Genomic DNA, 10,871 nt, shown 5'->3' with positions numbered 1-10,871 from the left:
ACCACATGGCGCAGCAGACCTCTCCTGACCCGCCCGCTGCTCCCCTCAGCAGTGTCCTTCGTCGATCTGCCCGTTCTGCTCCCAACTCTGTCTCTGATGAGTCCTGGACCTCTGGCCTCTACCCCAGTTCTGTACGCATACGTAAATAAATCTTTAAAAAAATGTAAATGCTGGAACACCCAGTTTAGAAATTCCTCTTTGGGCCTGGGTTGCTGTACGGTCAGTGAACTTCCCAGGTGATTCCGACTTCATGACTGTCTTCTGGGCACGGAAGCCGGTGGCTCAGTGTGTGCAGGGCAGCGAGCGTGGCGGCTGGGCGCTGCTTGCAGACGCCTGCGGGGATGTGTCTGGAGCTCTTGGGTTCGTGGCTGTGCTCCGTATGCACGTGGAGGGGAGCACCGCCCGTGGGGGCTTCTCCAGCGCACTGCAGCCTCCCTCCCTTGGGAACGCAGTGGTCTCTCAGGCTCTGAGCCTCACCCTGCCCACCTGAGAACTTGGACTAGGTCACAGTCAGCCTCGAGTCTGTGATTCTGTAAATGCCCTGGAGGTGGTTGGGAACCAGGAGCGAGAGGGACCAACCAGTCAGTGGAGAGAAGAGAGGAAGAGGGGAGTGGGGAAGGTGAGCGGCGGGGTGGGGCGCAGTGGGGCGCGGTGGGGTGGGATGGTGAGAAGCCTTCTCCATGCTTCGCTTTCTCTTTTGCCTGGGTTCTGCGGTTGACCTGTCGGCCCCCTCCCCTGCGGCTTCGCAGATCTGGTCAGTCCAGGACTCATCCCTCACAGGACTGGGCTGGCCCGGCTGCTCTAACTCTCCTGGACACAGGGGCCAGCCCTTTCTGGCTCCATGCGGTGTCTCAGCTCAGGCCAGAAGGGCCCAGAAAGGCAATGGTGCCAGTCCCAGAGAGGCTTCGCTTTATCTTATCCAGAACTCAGGGCCCACAGCGAGGTGCCCAGTAGGCCCTCTGCAGCAGGACCACCCCAGGACAAGCAGAGGAACCCAGGACAGCCCACCTGCAGGGGTCAGCCTCAGTCTCTCCAGCCAGGAAACGGGACAGAAGACCTTGAGATTCTCCCTACTGCCTAACGTTCACCTCCCGTTATGCGCTGACCTGCCTGCCAGGATGCCATCCTGACCGGCTCTCCTCAGCCTCCCACTCAGCTCCTGCCACTTTGCCCACTGGCTTCAGCCTCAGCGCGTGTGCTCCACAAAAGAGGGACTTCATCCTTCCTGCGCCCCCCAACCCTCTCTCCCCCCGCCCCCTAGCTCAGAGATCAGCACACAGATGCTCCCTTGATGCGTGTTTACTGAATCGGTGAAAGAACAAGTACTTGGCTCTTTATTTGTGATCATGTGGGAAACACGAATGGCCACCTTCGCTAAATGTGGAGGAGATGTCATCAGGAATCCAGGTGCTGAGAGGGGAGGTAACAGCGAAGGCCTGGACCCAGGACTTTGTCCCCAGACACTCAGTGTTTCCAAGACCTCAGGCTGCCCTCCTCCCCACTTTGCCAAGATAAGAGGAGACACCAGCCTGAGTACCCTGGGTTATTCTCTGTGTGGAGATGGGGGTGTGGCCCTAACTTGTGGGATCCCGGCAGCGGGCGCTCAGCGCTGCCATCCACAGGTCTTCGGTGGTAACTGCTCCCTGTCTGTCCTGGTTCCCACCTTCTGCCTGACTGGGGATTCCAGGAGGCAGGGCACAATGGGAGTGAGTGGCTGGGAATCAGGTGCCTGGCTCCCTCACCGCCTCCAGCAGTGGGACCCTAGGGGTGCTGTGGCGGGTGCCCAGTAGGAACGAGGCATCTGAGAATGCAGAGAGCACTCCCTGCCCTTCAGAACCATTTGGGCACGTGTCCCGCCCAGCCCCGGCACCATGGCCTGACCCCAGAGAAGGGGAAAGGCTTGCCCTGCTTTTCCCCCAGTGGCTGGAGCAGCTCGAGGTCTGTCCAGAGAGGGTCTCTTGCCTCTCTGGACCCTGAGGCTGCAGGCGTGAGCTTCACCTGTCCTCTGTTGTGGGGCAGCCTGTACTTCTAGCTATCACTGAAACAAGATTTTTCTTGGTCAAGGAGCATGATCACAGCCAACAGAGTCACCCAGGTCTAGGTTACAGCCACAGCTCTGTCACTGACTGTGAGGTGTCAGGAGATCACCTGGGCCGCATGGCCTGCATCTCCACCTGACCACAGGAGGCCACGGGAGAAGCACCATCTCCTTGCCGTGGCCCGTGCTCTGGCATCAGACCATGCCTGGCCAAGTCTCCACCTTGCCCTGGCACACACTGTCCTCTGCCAGGGTGCCTTCTCCGCTGCAAAGATCTCATCTTTCATGTCCTCAGAGAAGCCTTCCCATGAGTGCAGCCAGGTCAAGATGTCCCCAGGGGGCTGGTCAGTGTTGTTTCCTTGACCCCAGTGCCCTGGAGCGGTGGGAATTTTAAAGGTTCATATGTGTGCCTCGAGGACTGGGGGCCAGGGCTGTGCTTTGTTCATCTGTGTCCCCAGCATCCAGCACAGGACTCAGCAGGGCCAAAAGGAGTGTCTCCCAAATAAATATATAGCTAGAAGAAGGAATCAAAGTAGGAGGGAATTAGCGAGTAAAGGAAGGAATGACAGAAATAAAAAAGGAGAGAAAGGAAAGGATCAGAGGGAAGGAAACAGAAGGAAACAGTGGGAAAAGACATCTCCACCTCCCCCGCCCCGCAGCACCGACACCCTGAGCCCTCTCCTCTCAGTTTGTCACTCGTGGAGACGCCTCTGGCTCCCACCAATAGACATTGCTCTCTTACTTGCCTTGCTCATCGCTCCCTGTCTCCTAGGTGCCAAAAACGGTGGAATGATCAGAGGTAAAACATGCCTGTCACCAGGGAGGGTGCGTGGGGGCTTGCTGCTACCCACTGGCATTCCTGTGCCCTCAGCTTGGGGTGCAGAGGCTGAATTGGGGCTGCCTGCACCTTCCCCAGAGGACCCAGCGCTGGCAGCAAGGGTTGTGAAAATGGTTGGTCCTTGGGCTAAAACATTTCTTTTTCGCAGCTGGGATCAACAAATCCTTGTTGGGAGAGCCGTGGAGGGGGGCAAACCCCAGCCTGGGTGCTGGAAGAGGCTGGGGAGAGTAATTCAGCTGGGCATCCTGGAGGAATACTCTAGGCAGCTCCTTGATCACAGTTGGGTTTCCAGCATCTTGGGGTGTGCTTGCATTGGGAACAGGGGACAGACTCCCCAGGTGGGACTGGAGGCAGGGCTGAGAGAGCATATGAGCATGCAGGCTGCAGGATGCAGGCCAAAGTCAAGTGTTAGAAGGACAGCTGAGACCTTGCTAGCTGGGTCTGAGGTGATGGCTAGCTAATCACTGCTTGCTGTGCACCCACTATATGCTAGGTCCATGCAAGGTGCTCCAGGGCCTGTCTCCTTCGATTCTGCTCGGTCCTTCTGGCTCTGGCATTTCCCACAGCCTGATGAGCGGAAGTCACACATGATTAGGTCGAGGAAATCATCAAGCCCACGGCTAGACAATGTCCATCAAGGACTGTGAAACCCTTTGCCTCCCTGTCAAGTTCCACATAAAAATTATTTATTAATTTTTCTAGGGTATAAAAATACAGGCTAGCTCTAGAAGTTCGGAAAGTAGAGTCCAACAAAGAAAAGAGAACTTACCCTAAATCAAGTTTTTATTTTTTTCCAACGACTTAAAAAAAAAATCATACAACACCCATCACTCTGGCATCTTGTTTTTCCTCTTCACATTACAGTGTATTCCTGTATGAGCAGAAACTCCTGGTACGTATCACTGTTACTGGCTACCATTCTGGTCGGAGGTGTGTGTCCTCCTGGGATGTGCCCTGGAAAGGTGGCTCGTTTCTGAGGGATACCAGCTCATTGAGGGCAACTTGGATTCCTTTGGACTAGAAGACACCTTTCTGACCTCTGCCCTTGGGAGTGAGACCTAAAACAGTTTGGATGATGCATTTTGACTGCTTCTCCATCTTCTCCCGGGAGCTAGTGGGTGGATGTTGAGAAAAACTTCATATATTCTTCTAGCTGCTACGAGGCACCCACCCATCCCAAGATTCAGAGATCTTAGGATCATCTTATCCATTTTATCCTCCACTCAGGTGGGGCAGCTGAGATCCAACAGAAGAGGTGACTTGTCAGAGTCCCTGCTTGATAGTAACTTTGCTTTGTGTGGGCGACTTTGCGGGGCCCCTGGCACCCGGCCCGCTCCTCCTGCCATGATGTTAGCTGCTTCTCATTTTCTGGTTCCAGATCATGTAATCCTATATACCCCGAGCACAAGAAATAACAATCACTGGTACCATGGTTTCCATAGCAACATTAGCCCCAAATTTCCTCCCAGAGGTGTTGGAAGTGCAGGCTTGGACTGTGAGGGGCTAAGTCTTGTGTGTGGGGGGTGACCTGGATGGACCTGGCGTCCACTGCTGTCTCAGTCCAGTGAGATGACATTACCCTGATGCCCTCAAGAAAGCCTCAGGGCTGGGCTAGGAGCAGGGGCTGTCAGAAATGATGCTCCACTTTGGTGCTGATATTCCCAGGGAAAAGAGGAGCAGGATCCATGATTCAGATATATATTTTTTAAGGCTGAGAGGCACAGCTGAGGTCTGCAGCAGACTGAGCCACCTAAGAATGGAGGAGCTGGTGGAGAGAAATGGTGTCAGGCCCTTTTGAAGTTCCAGAGAGGGAACAAGGAAGCAAAGGCTCTGGCTGGCAGTGGAGGGTGAAGGCATTTTTATTTTTCTTTCCTGTGGAAACAATACAGAAAAGTGCCTGGAGAGAGAGTTAGACCATTAATGGGTTTCAAGGCTTGGGAAGGACTCTAAGACACAGTCCTAGGGCTCACAGTTAGGGCCAGCCCCCAGAGGACTTCCTGGGAAGTGGAGAAGGGAGTGCTCTCACAGCTGCTCTGGGGAGAGGGAGAGTTTTCTCCCACCTACCAAAAAAGAAGTAAGAGCACTAAGATTTGTTAAAACGAAGGAGGAAGCAAGCGAACCCCAAAGGTAGGGAGTGACCAGGCACTAAGGAGAGGCAGGCCACGTGGCGCTGTCCCTGGTGCTGATATGCCTTGATATGCCTTGCATATCACCCACTAAACAGAATCTCCTGGGACTCCCAGCTCCCCTAACAGTCGTAAACCTCCTGAGAAGTGTCTCGAGACCCCACCATCTTGGGGAGCATTTGTGCTTCCAACACCTCCCCTGGATCATTGTGACTTAGTGACATTATTTCTGAAAAAAAAGGAATTTTGATACTTTCACAGAAAAAAATCATTCTTATGTTTTGTGTATCAAGAGAACCAATTTAAGTGGTGTTTGTAGTTCTATTATTTTTTATAGCAGTAGCACTTTTCCTCCCCACCCTGGGAGCCTGAGGCTGCAAATCCCCTCTCAATTCCATATTTGTCCACTCCATTTTTTCCCCTCAGCCTGCAGGCTTGTTGATTTAGGGTGCTGGAGAAATTTTGATTAATTTCATGGACACTGTGCCCCAAGCTGCACTGCCCCAGGCCTAGATGAGAAGTTCCTGCTGTGTACTGGCTCTTTCAGGCATTTCTTTCCCTCTGGGACCCCAAGGAAAATCATCAGTGGGGCGACCATTACAGCGGACACTCACCAAGAAAGATGCCACAGGGACAGGACTGGAGACCTCACTAGCTCCTACCATATCTTTGCTCTCTAATGCTGTGGGTGTGGGGGGTGCTGGGCCTGGCCTTCATTTGAAGTGCATCAACCTGTTATCTGATGTCCCAGAGGCCAGCACAGCTGGTTTGATTCTGTGAGGACATGTCAGTAGGGGTCACAAGCACAGGTTTCAGGGCCACTCCTGAGCTCCAAGCCGGTCTGACCTTTTGCTAGTTGTGTGGCCTTGCACAAGGTGCTTGCTCTCCCACGACCTCAGCTGCCTGTGTGTAAAGTATGGAGAGCACGCTCCATGCCTCAACAGAGTCAATAGAGGGGCTGTGTGAGAAAACAGACATCAAAATATCACCCTATTAGCCACAAGTTATAACAAACGAATCTCCAGATGATGGTGCACATTAAGGGGGGCATTTGCGTTTCAATATGACATTCTTGGTGCCCTGAAAATTTCTGTTCCTCTCCCCACCCTCTACAGGTTAAACTCTAAGAATGAAGACAGGATAGATGGAAAGGCAAGCAAGGCAGATTTGTGTCCACAGCAGGGTGCTGGTCACTGCCCATCCTAAGGCATCCTGTCAGGTGCCTCTCGTAGGCAGTCGGGTGCCAGAGGGAGAAAGGAAACTGTCCTAAAGGCAGAGAAAGCCACTGAGACTTCCCAGGGGACTTGGGCTAGGGTGAAACTGATTAGGTCTTAAGTGGGACCTGTGAACTGGGGGTCCTTTTGCTCCCTTGCATATATGGGAACATGGAGGCCCCAAGGAGTCAGCTGACCTGCTCAGGGTCTTAGGCTGGCAGCAGAACCAGTGACAGGACCAGGAGCCCTTCCCATTGCTCCTGGGCATGATGCAGAGTGAAAAGGAAAAGATTCTGAGGGGCTGCAAGCTCATTTAGGGAAGCTGCTGGATTGTGTGGCCCCAGGGGGAAGCAGTAAAGCTGAAGTCTTGGGAACATGGCTTTTGGCATCAAAGGCCGAAACATGAACTCTGAGTGTTACTCACCACCATCGTGGGCACAGTCTCCCAGAGCCTCAGCACTGGGTCTGCAAGGGGGGGCTGGTGGGGCTCACAGACGTTGGGTCAGCAAGACCATCTGTGGCAATCCAGACCGTGGCCAGTACAGTCCTTTTACAAACGACCCTTCAGATCTGTGTGGGGTTGCACGCTAAGATGTTGGGGGGGAAGATGGAGAGTTTACAGAATGACCAGGAAGAGCAGAAATGGTCCGTTCAAGTGCAGGAGGGACTTGGAATGGTGGAGGGAGCTGCCTGTGTGCTAGCGCCCCCTTGCTGGAGGCAGGCGCCCCTGGTCCTGTGCCTCCAGGAGGAGTCGAGGGTGGGGCTTCTGCTGGAGAAAAGGACCAGCGACCCCACGTTCTGCAATGCCCACTCTCCCCCTGCTCAAGTCCCTACCTCCTGCTCACCGGGGGCCTCTGTTTTCCAAAGCAGCAAGCAGCCTGCATGGTAATTACTTTTGGACTTATTAAGCATAATTATCCCCTAATCACACACAACCAGTAATTACCGTGGCTGTTACCAGGGGCCTACCCATGCGGCGCTGCCTGCGGCATTGGGGTCCAGCACCCAGCTGGGCCCAGGGTGAGGCTCGGCCTTCCTGCCTCGGGGCTGGGGGGCGCTCAGCGGAGATGGGCTGCCACATCCCCTTGGGTCTGGCAGCAGACTGGGGAAGGAGTTGCCCCCCCCCCATGGGTAGTGGGGCTACTGCAAGTGTCTACCATCGGGGCTCCCAAGGACTCCCCACCTGCTGGCACTCCCCTATGTCACCCCCCCCTTTGCCCACTGACCCTTCCTCCTGGGAGCTTTCCTTTGTCCTCCCCCATCTTCTCGCCAACCTCCTCCCCTCCCTTCACAGATTTCTGAGTGTCTTTTATGTTCCCGGCACTATTCTAGGTACTGAATACGGGCAGGGGGAGGAGGGACGATACAGTCTGTTCTTCCGTGGAGCAAACTTTCTATTTGCAAGAGAGAGATGAAGTGCACAGCAGGGGTCCTGTGGCCTCTGGGGAGGGGCTGAGGGTGCTGGGTGAATGGAAAGTGGGATGAGCAGGAGGCTTTGATTTTCTTGGGGACAGAAATTCATGGTTTTAGCAGGATGATCCTGGCGGGCCTGGGGGAGAACGGACATCGGGCAAAGATAGAGGGGTTGATAGGCTGTGCTGTGAGGTATCTGAGCAGAGGGGGCAGGAACAGCTAGTGCAGGCGCCTTAAGGTGGGAGCAGACTTCGGTGTTGCCCAGACTTGGATGGCTGGGCAAAGGGAGGGAGGGAGAGAAGGGGAGGCAGGGCCAGAAGGCAGGCTGGCGCTTGGGGGCCACTCCAAGGATGTCAGCTTTCCCTTTGGGGGATACATTTTGGGCAGGGTGACCTAATCCAGCCTGTATTTTCTAACTCCACTCTGTCCACAGAGAGTCTTTGGGGGGTGGGGGTCCCAACGAGGAGGAGCTGGTGCAATCATGCACGTGAGAAATGATGGGGTCTTGACTTATTGTCTGGTCACGGAACTGGGAGAAACAAGATGCTGGAAACACTTTCAAGATAGAGAGGGTCCTTGGTGGCCTGACCTGCGAGAATGATTCAAGGTCTTGGCCTCAACACCTGGAAGGAGGGAGCTGTCGCTCAGTGAGTTGGGGAGACCGGCAGTCAGGGCCCAGAGGGGCGCAACAGGGCTTGAGGGGAGCACCGCGAGGACCCAGATGTCTAAGAGGGTGGCAGCCTGCGCCCTCCATCTTGGTGGTGCAGCTCTCTGGTGAAGATGGGGGGAGAGAAGGGGCCATGGCCTGAGCCCAGGGCAGGGGTGGGGCAATCTGATAGGGGGAGGACACCCGAGGCAGGCACATTGCTCTAGGAGGGAGCAGCCCCACCCGCCTGGCGGGGCGCCAGCCTGTGCCCTTACAGATGCCCTCACTCCTGTTCTCCTTCCTTCCATGGTTTACTCCTTCCCTCCGGGCTGCTCTCTTCTCCAGCCTCCTCTCCCCACTCCTGGGTGTCCTTTTCGGACCCTCCCTTGGGCAGCTTTCCGGCTGCACTCTCACTCCTCTCTGCTCAGCCCCTGGCAGGAGAGGAGGCCCCTGGGGCGTGGGGATCTCCTGGCAGCCGAGGCACATGCCAATCTCTAGCGTTTCTGGGAACCAGCTCTTGGGCCCCGTGCCGCGCCTCCTGCCCGCGTAATGCGCTCTAATATTTATTTACATGCTTTTCAGACTATTATTTATTAAGGTATCGCTGCCAACTGTGCGCGGGCTAATTGCTTTTAATGCGCCCCCTCCCGGTCCCCACGTTCCCACGGCGACGCCTTCGTGGCAGCGGAGACAATACGGCTCAGAGGGGCAACCGAGAGCCCAGCGCAGGGAGGTGGCTGACGCGAGGGCCTGGGCGTGTGCGCGCGGGGAGGGGGCCGTGCTGGCGCAGAGGGTGGGGTGGGGGGAGTCCTTGGAGAGCGGAGCCCGGGGAGGCAGGGGCCCGGCTGGAGCAGACGGCAAGCAGCTGGAGGGGAATGTGGAGTCTTGGACTGGAGTGGGGGACCCTGAGCAAGAAGAGAGGTGCAGGGAAGCCTGGTGATGGTTTTGGGGCCTATGAGAGACCTCAGGATGGAGAGGGGCCACGGTGGGGTGGGGTGGTAGTGATGGGGGCTGGCTTCTCCCTCACTCCACCCCCCCCCACTCCACCCCTAGGCTGGGGCCTGCCTCTTGCATTCTTCTGAGGTCAGCAGCAGCTGCTGGAGCCTGAGGGGGCGGTTTAATTGGCAGGATTCTAGGTTAAGGACAGATGTGCCTTGCCCAGCTTGGAGGCAGGGTGTGCCCTGTGGGGGGGTTGGGGGTGGGATGGGGTGGGCTGGGCCAATGGGGGGAGGGGCAAGGGAGACTGATAGACCTGGGAGAGGTGACAAGGCAGGGGTGTGAGGACTCTGGGGCAGGGGAGCAGGGAGAGGAGCCAGTGAAGAGAGGCAGGAATTACAAGAGAGGAGAGAGGGCGGCTGGCTAGGTGGAGGACCAGGACCAGCCCAGAGCTAAGCCTTTTGCAGGCCACGCACACACAGCCAAACCTCTGCTGGACGCTCGTTGTAGCTTCACCAGGTCTGGCCCAGAGGGACATTGTGTCTGTGGCTTCTGCAATTTCCGGAATGGAATCTAGTCATTCGCCTGGTGGGCAGAGGTCCCGATTGGCTCTCTGCGCTGCAGGTTTCCTGGGTTCAAGAACGCTGGTTTCTATTCCGGGACCACAGGCTGGATGCGGCCGCCTGAATGCTGGCAGCCTTTGGGCCTCTGGAGAGACCTTCAGATTCACGAGTGGTCCTATGGGCCCAGACTCAATAGGACCGCTGTCTTTGTAAAAGGGGGAGTTGTGAGAAGGCCATGAGAAGATGACAAGCCACGGGACCACCTGAAGATTTGGGGGAGGCTGGGGCAGGGCCTTCTCTTGCGAGCCTGCAGGAGTTGGCCTTCGAATCGCTGGGGCCGTGAGGTGATAGATTGCTGGTGTTTAAACTTGGGGTCGGTGGTGCTTTGTTACTGTAGCCCTGGCAAGTGGGTACAGGCAGAAACATTGCTTTCGCCTCGATCTAGAATGGGGCCTGCCATTTAGTGGGTAAACCTGCTCCTAGTCCTCAAACGAAAGGACCTGTCTTGTCACATGTGGGCAGCAAAAGAAATGAGACCACAAACGAGGGGCCTGGACGGTCAGGCCAAGACCATGGACTCCACTTCCAGAAGAAATGGGAGCCACCAGGGATAATTTAGGACATTTCCTCTGGCTTTATTGTCGAGACCCTTCAAGGGGCAGGAGAAATAAAATCTTTAAAAAAAAGAACAAGACAAAATAAAAAACCACCTGTGGATCCTCACAGTTCTGTGGGTCAGAGATCCAATGGGGTTTGGTTGATTTCTCTAGCCCGGAGAAAAGCGCCAGAGAATAGGGCAAATTGTACAGGAGAGCAGTGATGGTGGCCACTTCTTGGGTGACAGTGGAGACCGAGAAGAGGCCCCACAGAGGCAGGGCAAAGGCCAGCTGCAGGAAAGGGGGCCTGGTGTCCCCAACCCCTCAAAAGTGTCATCTGCCCTTTTTCTATGCTTCCTCCCCAAGGTCGTGTTTTTCTTTTCTTTTTTTTTTTAAATATTTTTTATTATTTATTTATTCATACAGAACTGGGGTACAGGCCAGAGATGCGGAGGGTGAGAGGATTCACCAGAGACAGAGTGGGAGCAGAACAGGCAGATC

Source organism: Condylura cristata, unplaced genomic scaffold, assembly GCF_000260355.1.
Source record: "Condylura cristata isolate star-nosed mole 26May11 unplaced genomic scaffold, ConCri1.0 scaffold00008, whole genome shotgun sequence".
NCBI classification, from domain to species: Eukaryota; Metazoa; Chordata; class Mammalia; order Eulipotyphla; family Talpidae; genus Condylura; species Condylura cristata.
Note: the sequence above shows the minus strand (reverse complement) of the source record.